Below are 8953 nucleotides of genomic sequence, written 5' to 3'. Positions count from 1 at the left end.
AAAAGGAAGTAAAATAAACTGGAATTGCCAGTCACTCTGGCAAATTGGTACACTTCCATTCGCTGATGAAGAAAAGTTTGGATCAACTCAAGATTCCAACCTTTTCCGGTGATGTTGGTGTGGATGAGTGTCTAGCTTGGTTAGCTAATGTAAAGAAGTTATTGGCTGCTAGTGGGATGGTGAAAAAGAACTGTGCTGATGGCGCTGAAACCTTTAGATGAGCGAATTGAGAGGAGGAAACTCCTACTAGAGATGCTGCGGAAGAGGCTGAGGTCGAGTCAGAAGAGGAAGAGCTAGATGCTATGGCACTGCAGTGTACGGCTCAGGAAGTCGAAATCGAGAATTTGTGAAGGGAGATTTGCAAATTGAAGAAGGAGAACAACAAGAAGAAGAAAGAAGCTGAGGCAGCTAAACTAGCTAAACCTAAGCAACCGGACTTCTCTTCAAATTCTGAGGATGATGAAGTTCTGCAGCTGCCCCCAGTTGCACGAATTTCAAAATTCAAGCCTCCAAAACCACCCAACTTCAGAGGCATGCGGGACTATGACGTTTTGGAAGACTAGGTTTAAGATATAGAAAATTATTTCATAGTGGCAGATGGAGATGATCATATGAAAGTTGCGTACGTGCAATCCTTTCTCACCGATCATGCCAAAACTGGGTGGTGCCAAGTGTGTGCTGAAAAAAGGGTAAACTAGAAGTTGGACCAAGATGCAGTCTCGTATCCATACAGAATACTTGCTGGATGATCTTTGTCTAAGACTTTGCACAGAGCTGCAGTGGTTAAAGCAGTGAGGGGACCTTATGCATTACATTAATGCATTTGCTCATAAGCACATTATGATTGCAAATATGAGTGATGAAGATGCTCGGAGTTATTTTCTAGAGGGTTTAAGTTCACTTTCTCACAATGAAATTTTGAAGTTTAAGACGAAGACGTACCTAGAGTGTAAGGAGGCAGCGCAGTAAGTTGCCTTTAGTCACTCGCTCATGGAACAATATCAGCAACTATATCCTGGTAACTCAGATAAGAATAAAAATTCTGGGAATAAACAAGGTGACCAGAAGGTAGGTTCCTCCCTGGAGGCTCACAAGCAATGGTTAATAAAGGTGGTAGTGGTTGGAGACCACCAGCAACTTCTTTTGGTCCTAGGCCCTTTGTTCCTCCTCCTGGTGGGTACAAGTAGTAGCAACTTGCAAAACCTGCTTCTAGTGGAACAGATAGTGTGGGTCATTGCTTCCATTGTGGAGAGTCAAGACATAGGTCCTTGGAATGTCCCAACAAGCATAAGACAAAGTCTCGTGTTAATGTCATGAGGGAAGATGGTGGTGGTGAAGCTAAAGGGGTTGACGAATTGGTCAATGTAGACTATGAGGAAGACAAGGTGAGTTACTTTTGTTGCTTTCCTCAAGCTTTTCTCACAGTCAATGCAAACACTGACCTATTGATGTATTTGGTAAGCTTTGTCCGTAGACACTAAATCCAAGTGATGATTGATACAGGAGCTATGCACAACGTGATATCCGAAGACTTAGTTATGTTGTTAGGATTGAAAGCTGAGCAAATGTCGCCTATGCACTTTTGGTTTGCAAAAGGTGGGCAAGTAGCTAAAAAATTTGTGAGTGATATTCTAATAAAAATATCCAAGTGGAAAGAAAGAGTGGACTTGGTAGTGTTGAAGATACCAGATTTTCAGATGGTGTTTGGTATGGATTTTTTCAACAAATATATTAAAAGAATTTATGGTGCTGGACAAAGTCATATTACGTTGAAGTCCGAAGGACGTCCCGATGTGTCCTTCTAGTTGCAAAAGCATTCCTCAAAGGATTGGGATGCAAAGTTCCTGACTGCGAGGGCTGCTCAAAAAGCAGCTAGGAAGGGATGTCAAACCTTTTGGGTTCAAGTGATGGAAGCTGAGAGTGTTGGTGACTCAATTCGAATCAGCAACAGGGTTGATCCTGTACCAAAGAAGATATTGGAGTTGTTGGCGAGGAATTAGGATATCTTCCCAAAGGATTTGCCGCCAGGGCTACCTTTTAGCCGTGAGGTTGATCATCAAATTGAGGTTATTCTGGGTTCTAAACCACCTACGAAAGCTCCGTATCAATTGAACATCAAGGAGATGGATGAATTCAAGAAGCAACTCATAGAGCTTCTTGACAAAGGTCATATTCGACCAAGCAACTCACCTTATGGAGTGCCAGTCCTTTTTGTTATGAAAAAGGATGGAACTATGAGGATGTGTATCGACTATCGGGCACTCAACAAGATCATAGTCAAAAATAGTTATCCTTTGCCTCACATTGATGACTTGTTTGACCAACTCTTAAAGGCTAAGTATTTTACGTGACTTGATTTGTGGTCTAGGTATCATCAGATATGGGTGGTGGATCAGGATGTGGAGAAGACAGCCTTTAAGACTCGGTATAGATCTTATGAATTCCTTGTCATGCCGTTCGGGTTATGCAATGCTCCAGTAACGTTCAGCACTATGATGGATAGAATATTTGGAGATTATTTGGATGCATTTTTTATCCTGTATATTGACGATATTCTAGTCTTTAGTGAAACATTGGAGAATCATTTGAAACACTTGGAGCTGGTGTTTTAGAAGTTGCGCGAACACAAATTGTATGCTAAGGAAAGTTAATGTGCTTTTGGACAATTGCGCGTAAACTTTCTCAGACATATAGTTGGTGGTGGCGTAATTGAGGTTGATCCAAAGAAGGTGGAAGCAGTGAAATCTTGGGAAGTCCCGACCGCTGTTTGGCAGGATACTATTGTAAGTTTGTTCGCAATTTTGCAAGAATTGCTCTTCTGTTGACTGAGTTGATGAAGAGTAGTATTCTATTTCATTGGACATCAGCTTGTCAGTGTGCTTTTGTACGATTGAAGGAGATCTTGACTACAATTCCTGTTCTCAGGATCCCAGATCTTGATAAACCCTTCGAAGTGCATTGTGATGCATCTGGCTATGCTATTGGTGCTGTGTTGCAGCAAGATTGTGACAAAGCGGTTGGTGTTACGCTAAGGCGACATGGTTGTCCCGTTGTGTTCTATTCCAAGAAATTGGATGAAACTCAATGAAGATGGCCAACGCATGAGAAAGAGATGTTTGCTATAGTGTCGGCCCTGGAACACTGGAGACACTACTTGGGTGGACACACCAACATTTATACGGATAATAACACACTGAGCTACTTTGTTATGCAGCCTAAGCTTATGCTGAAGCAGGCTCGTTGGCAAGAGAAGCCTGCTAGATATGATATTAAAATCATATATAAACTTGGTAAAGACTCACGCTCAGTTCCGGGCAATATCAGCAATCAGTTTGGACTGGTTAGAGGATGTTTGGACTTTGTATGGAAGTGATCCATTGGTGAAAGCAATTTTACACCGGGCGGAGTTGTCAAAGCAAAACCCTAGTAGCGAAGCAGCAAAAGTTGCTAGTCAAACTAATGTGAACCTTCACTACTCGGTTCGGGATGGGTAGATATTCTATAAGCAAGAAAGATTGTATCTTCCCTCTAAGGATCTGCAGCAGTTGTTTCTGCGGGAGCATCATGATGTTCTAGCAGCGGGATATGGTAGAGAGCGAAAGACTCTGGCTTCATTGAAAAAGGGATTTTTCTGGTCTGGTATGGAAGGTGATGTAGTGGACTATGTCATTCTTGTCCTATATGCCAGCAATGTAAGTGCAAAGCTGAGAAGTGGGCTGGAAAGTTGTAGTGCATTCCAGCACCGGCATGGCCATTTCAAAGTATGACACTTGATTTCGTCACTTGTTTGCTGAAATCTAAGGGTTATGATACTTTGATGGTGGTTGTGGATCCGTTGTTAAAGATTGCACACTTCATTCCAACTGTGGGAACAGTGAATGTGAAACAAGCAGCGAAGCTCTTTTTCCATGAAGTAGTGCGGGTTCGTGGTCTTCCTGAAGAGATGATCTTGGATAGAGATTCAAGGTTTACGGGGAAATTTTGGGGCACACTGTTTTAGTTGTTTGGTACCAAGTTGAAGTTTAGTATGGCTTATCATCCTCAGACTAATGGGTAGACCAAACGCGTGAATGCTCAAGTTGAGGATTCTTTGCGGTACTATGTCGCAGCAGACAACCGCGACTGGGTTGAGCATTTAGACACAATAGAAATCCGTTATAACAACACATTTCACCGTGCTATAGGCTGTTCTCCATGGGAGATGCTGCAATGGAATGCTCATGGGGCTCCTCAATAGATTGTTGTACCGAAATCAATGTCCGAAGTGTTGGTCCCGGCTGTTGAGACTTATGCGGAGCAGCTACACCAAGGTTGGTCTAGGGCTACTGAGGTGATTGGCAAAGCTTAGGATAGGTATCGACGTGATAAGGATCAGTATCGTCAGGATGTATCCTATCAAGTGGGAAATCAAGTGTGGCTATCTTCCCGGAACTTGAACATTAAGGGATCTTTATCTCGGAAGCTGTTACCGAGATATGTTGGACCCTATCAAGTGTTGAGGCGGATTGGTAATGTATCCTATCAGTTGGATCTTCCTGCAGAGATGTCCAATGTTCATAATGTATTTCATGCTAATCTCTTGGCTCCATACACTATGGATGATGCACATCAAGCGGAGATTCGTCCACCACCAGAAGTTGTGGATGGTGAACCTGAATATGAAGTGGAAGCTATTTTGGGTGCACACTAGCTTAATTGTGCCAAAAATCGAGAGTATCTAGTTAAGTGGAAAGATTACCCATCTTGTGAATCAACTTGGGAGCCTATTAGGAATCTTACACACGCTCGTGAGCTTGTCACGGAGTATGAGAATCGTAATAAAGCTTAGATTTTGTAAATCTTGTAATAAATCTTGCAAATTATATATTTTTATAAATCAAACTGTCATTTCTCTCATTCGTTACTACTTGGGTCAGTTTTGGCAGGCTGACTTTGGCACTTCGGTGTATGGTCCAATCCATAACCATGGGGATAATGATTATAGACTGATCACAAGTCCCTCCCTCTCTCTCGATGATTCACTTTCAAAAAGGGGCTTGGTCATGTAAACAATTTGCTCTGCCAATTTATAATAGTTGTCTAAATCTTCCCGACGGGGTTGATTTCTTGCTTAAGGGAAATTGGGCCTCTGGCCTTCTTCCTATGCCCCTATGGGCAGGGAGTGTATCATTCCTTTGTAAGCTGAGTGGTACTCAGAGCAGCAAGGGTGGCTAACTTCGTTAGTCATTTCCTTGTCAGTGACGGCCGGAGGGTGTCTGAGTCTTAACGTCTTTGGACGTAGAGGAGAAGTCGTTCCATAACTCATTTAAGTCGGTGGTTTTTTTCCATCTTCCAGTTGAGCTCTCCAATGATCTTGACGTGTGGATGCGTGCAAACTGCTCCTTGAGCTAGGACCATTTCTCCAGGAGATAACTTATGCTACAACACTCTCTGCTTGATGTTCTCAATGTGGAAAGATCCACAAAGCTGTCCCACTCATCATAGTTGTAGAAGAAATCATCCTAATACTGAATCTGCAACCTTGCTCAATCCCATGCTTCCACCATTGCAAGCTTCTCCCTCATCTTGATCAGCTCACACTTGAGGCGACAAAACAAGTCCAGGTCCTGAGGAACAACAATGGAATACACCTTTCCCGGGTACCTGTCTCGAAACCTGTGAAAGTACAGTGGACGATGTGGTGTTTCAGATCGCAGCGGAATGATAACTTGATGAAAGCAACAACACCATCAAGCTCGCTCTTTGGGGATCAATTATCATCTCCTCCTTTGAAGCAATGAGCAGCAGGCCTTGATTGCATCCAGAAGTACTAGAGATAGTCTGCAAAAGCAAGTTTGACACCATTTATTTTGGCAACATAGAAGAAAAATAAACTCAAGTTTCAAAATTTAGAGATCCATACAATCCAAATCAAGATCAATCTTCCATGAACTTAATGCCGCTTTCAGCACCTCCAAGCTCTGTTGAAAAACGTAGCCAATCGTTTACTTGAAAATCTGAAGATGGTGTGGTAAGGTATGTTGCGGAGCAGCCAGAAGCCGAGGGTGAATATAAGTACGTGAGGCCTTGTGAGGTCTTACCACCACCCAAGGACTCTTGTGTGTGGGCCCCGGGTGAGAGTCATTTGCGAAAGTGTTCTGCATGAAACTGATACCCTAAAGCTTTTGGCCCTATGAAGAGCATTTTTTATTTAATTTGTGTAGAGTGTGGTTTATTTTTGTATATTGAGTGTATCGATATCTTTTAGTTAGTAGATTATATTGAAGAACTGAAGACTACCTACAGTTAAGTGCATGCAGTAATAGATGGGCTGGGATCCGGAGGAACATCAGGAGAAGGCATTAGCAGATCTATAGGTGGTATTATCTGCTCCTGATCTGTTTGTATGAAGTGTTTAAACTGTTGCACATGCACAATCTCTGGAGGATCAACCTACTGGATGTTATGCCGAACCTCATAAACTTGTGGTTCCACTTGCCACAACACCCGATACGGTCCTTTTCACTGAGCAAGGAGCCCCTGAGATAAATTACGTATCGTAAGGTGGGGAAAATAGACCAACACCAAGTCATCCACTTTGTACTTTGCAGGTGGACGATGATGGGAGTTGTAGCGCCATTGTTTTCTGACTTGTACTTGGCCTAAGTGTTTAATAGACTCTGCTCAAACAAGTGGCAAGATGCTTGTCAAATACTGGTCCCAAGACCTAGCATTGGCAACTTGTGGCAATCGCAAAGGTAAATCTAGCTCCATTGGTAATACTAGATCAAGACCATATAGGAGTTTATATGGTGAAGCATCAACAAAACTCTACACCCCTGTGACATATACATACCGAAGAGATGGCAAATAACCATCCCAATCTGAATGCTGAAAGTTCACATACTTCGCGATCATCCCTTTGAACATCCAAACGAGCCGTTCCACTAGACCGTCTGATTGTGGATGATAAGCACTCATAAAAGTGTGGTGCATCCCCAACCGAGACTTCAAAACATGAAATGCCTTAGCCATAAATGTGGGACCATTATCCGAAAGAATCCACTCTAAACAAGAATGTTGGAACACCACTCGATTAAGAAGTATCCAACAATAGTTGCAGAGGCGCTAGCAAGAGCACCAACTTCCACCTAACAAGTCAAGTAATCAAAAGCAATAATAACATACTCATTGCCAGCAGTCAATCGTGGAAAAGTTCCTATAAGATCAAATGCAACCAACTCAAATGGACTTTGAAATTGAAATTGAAATTGACTCCAACCGTCCTTTAGCACGAGGAGGAGTATTATGAGCTTGGTACCAAATGTAACTATGCATATACCGGATAATATCACGTCGTATCTCTAGCCAATAAAAAGACCTGTGCAGCTTCTCAGTTACATGATAATGTCCCATATGCCCACTTAAAATAGGTGAATCATGGTAGGCATGGAGAAACCGTGGAATAAAGACAAAAGGCACCACCAGCCATAAATTATCATTAGGATTAGTCCCTATTAAATAAAGAAGGCCGCCTTCAAGGTGATATTGAAAATGTAAATGTCAGAAAGGCAAGTCATTAGCAAGTGATGTAGGATTTTCAAACTCATTTCGAAGCCTTCGAATCCACAGCTTAATCTTTTGAGCCTTGCAAACTTTATCAAGAGAAGGTAGATCTTGCTCTGCGCCTTGTGGACACTGAACGTCAAATATAGCAACCGTTGACAACACATAATCCTCGATTAGAAAATCCACAAATGCTGGAATAACAGGCTTGTTAGAAATGTGAGAAGAGAGTGGAGAAAGAAGAGGAGCTCAAAAAAGGGCATCAGCATCAGGTATAACACTCCCTTGGCGATGAACAACATCAAAATTATATATCTGAAGCTTCAAAGCACATCGAGTAGTATGACCAATTAGGTTCTTCCATTTCAATAATGAAGTAATAGTAGCATGGTCACCTTCAAGTAACGTCCGAGAACCAGACTTCTGCTAAACACTCCTTCTCTATTGTGGAGTAGTTCATCTCCACTAGTTGTAATGTACGGCTTATATACGCAATGGGATGGTGCTGACTAGGCACACTTGAGTTCTCTTGCATCAACACACTTCCAAAACCAATGTAAAAAACATCCACCCGCAAAATAAAAAGTCGAGTGTAGTTAAGATATGCCAAAATCAGAGGAGTCGTCAATAGCTCTTTGAGATCCATGAATGCCCGCTCATAATCCGGAAACCAATTGAAAGATGATGTTAATGACTTTAGCAACACTCGCAACAGTGTAGTGCAATTAGAAAGATAATCCACAAAATGACCAAGATACTGCACTTTGCCCAAGAAGCGCTGCAAAGCATTTACACACTTCGGAGTAGGGAATTTTAGAATAGCCACAAGTTTGTTAGGATCAACTTGCAAACCTTCACGTGAAATACGGTACCCAAGATAAGTTCTATCCTTGGACCCAAACACGCACTTCGACCACTTTAGCTTTAAACCAACGTCACATAGCCGATCCAACACTTTATAAACATCACAAACATGCTCTTCCCATGTCCCCTCCAAGTGGATCAAGATATCATCAATAAAGTTAGCAATCACCTCTAGCATATCGCAAAGAATTTTGTCCATCATCCGCTGAAAAGTTGCTGGAGCATTGTTCAAACCAAATGGCATCACCAAGAACTTGTACAAACCAAATGGTGTACGAAAAGCAGTCTTAGGAATATCTTCTTCGGCCATCGGTACTTGCCAGTACCCAAAAACAAGATCTATCTTGTTGAACCAATGACTTCGCCCTAGATGATCCAAAAGATCAGCAGTGTAAGGAAGAGGTACACATCTGGGATTGTCACTTCATTTAATGGATGATAGTCGATGCAGAAACAAATACTCCCATCAGGCTTTGTCATAAGATGAGGTTCACATGCCCAAAGACTCCGTGACTTTCAAATAACACCCTTCTCCAACATCTCC

This window comes from Selaginella moellendorffii, unplaced genomic scaffold (assembly GCF_000143415.4).
Source record: "Selaginella moellendorffii unplaced genomic scaffold, v1.0 SELMOscaffold_27, whole genome shotgun sequence".
NCBI lineage: Eukaryota > Viridiplantae > Streptophyta > Lycopodiopsida > Selaginellales > Selaginellaceae > Selaginella > Selaginella moellendorffii.
The sequence above is the reverse complement of the archived record's forward strand: the minus strand, read 5'-3'. Positions refer to the sequence as shown.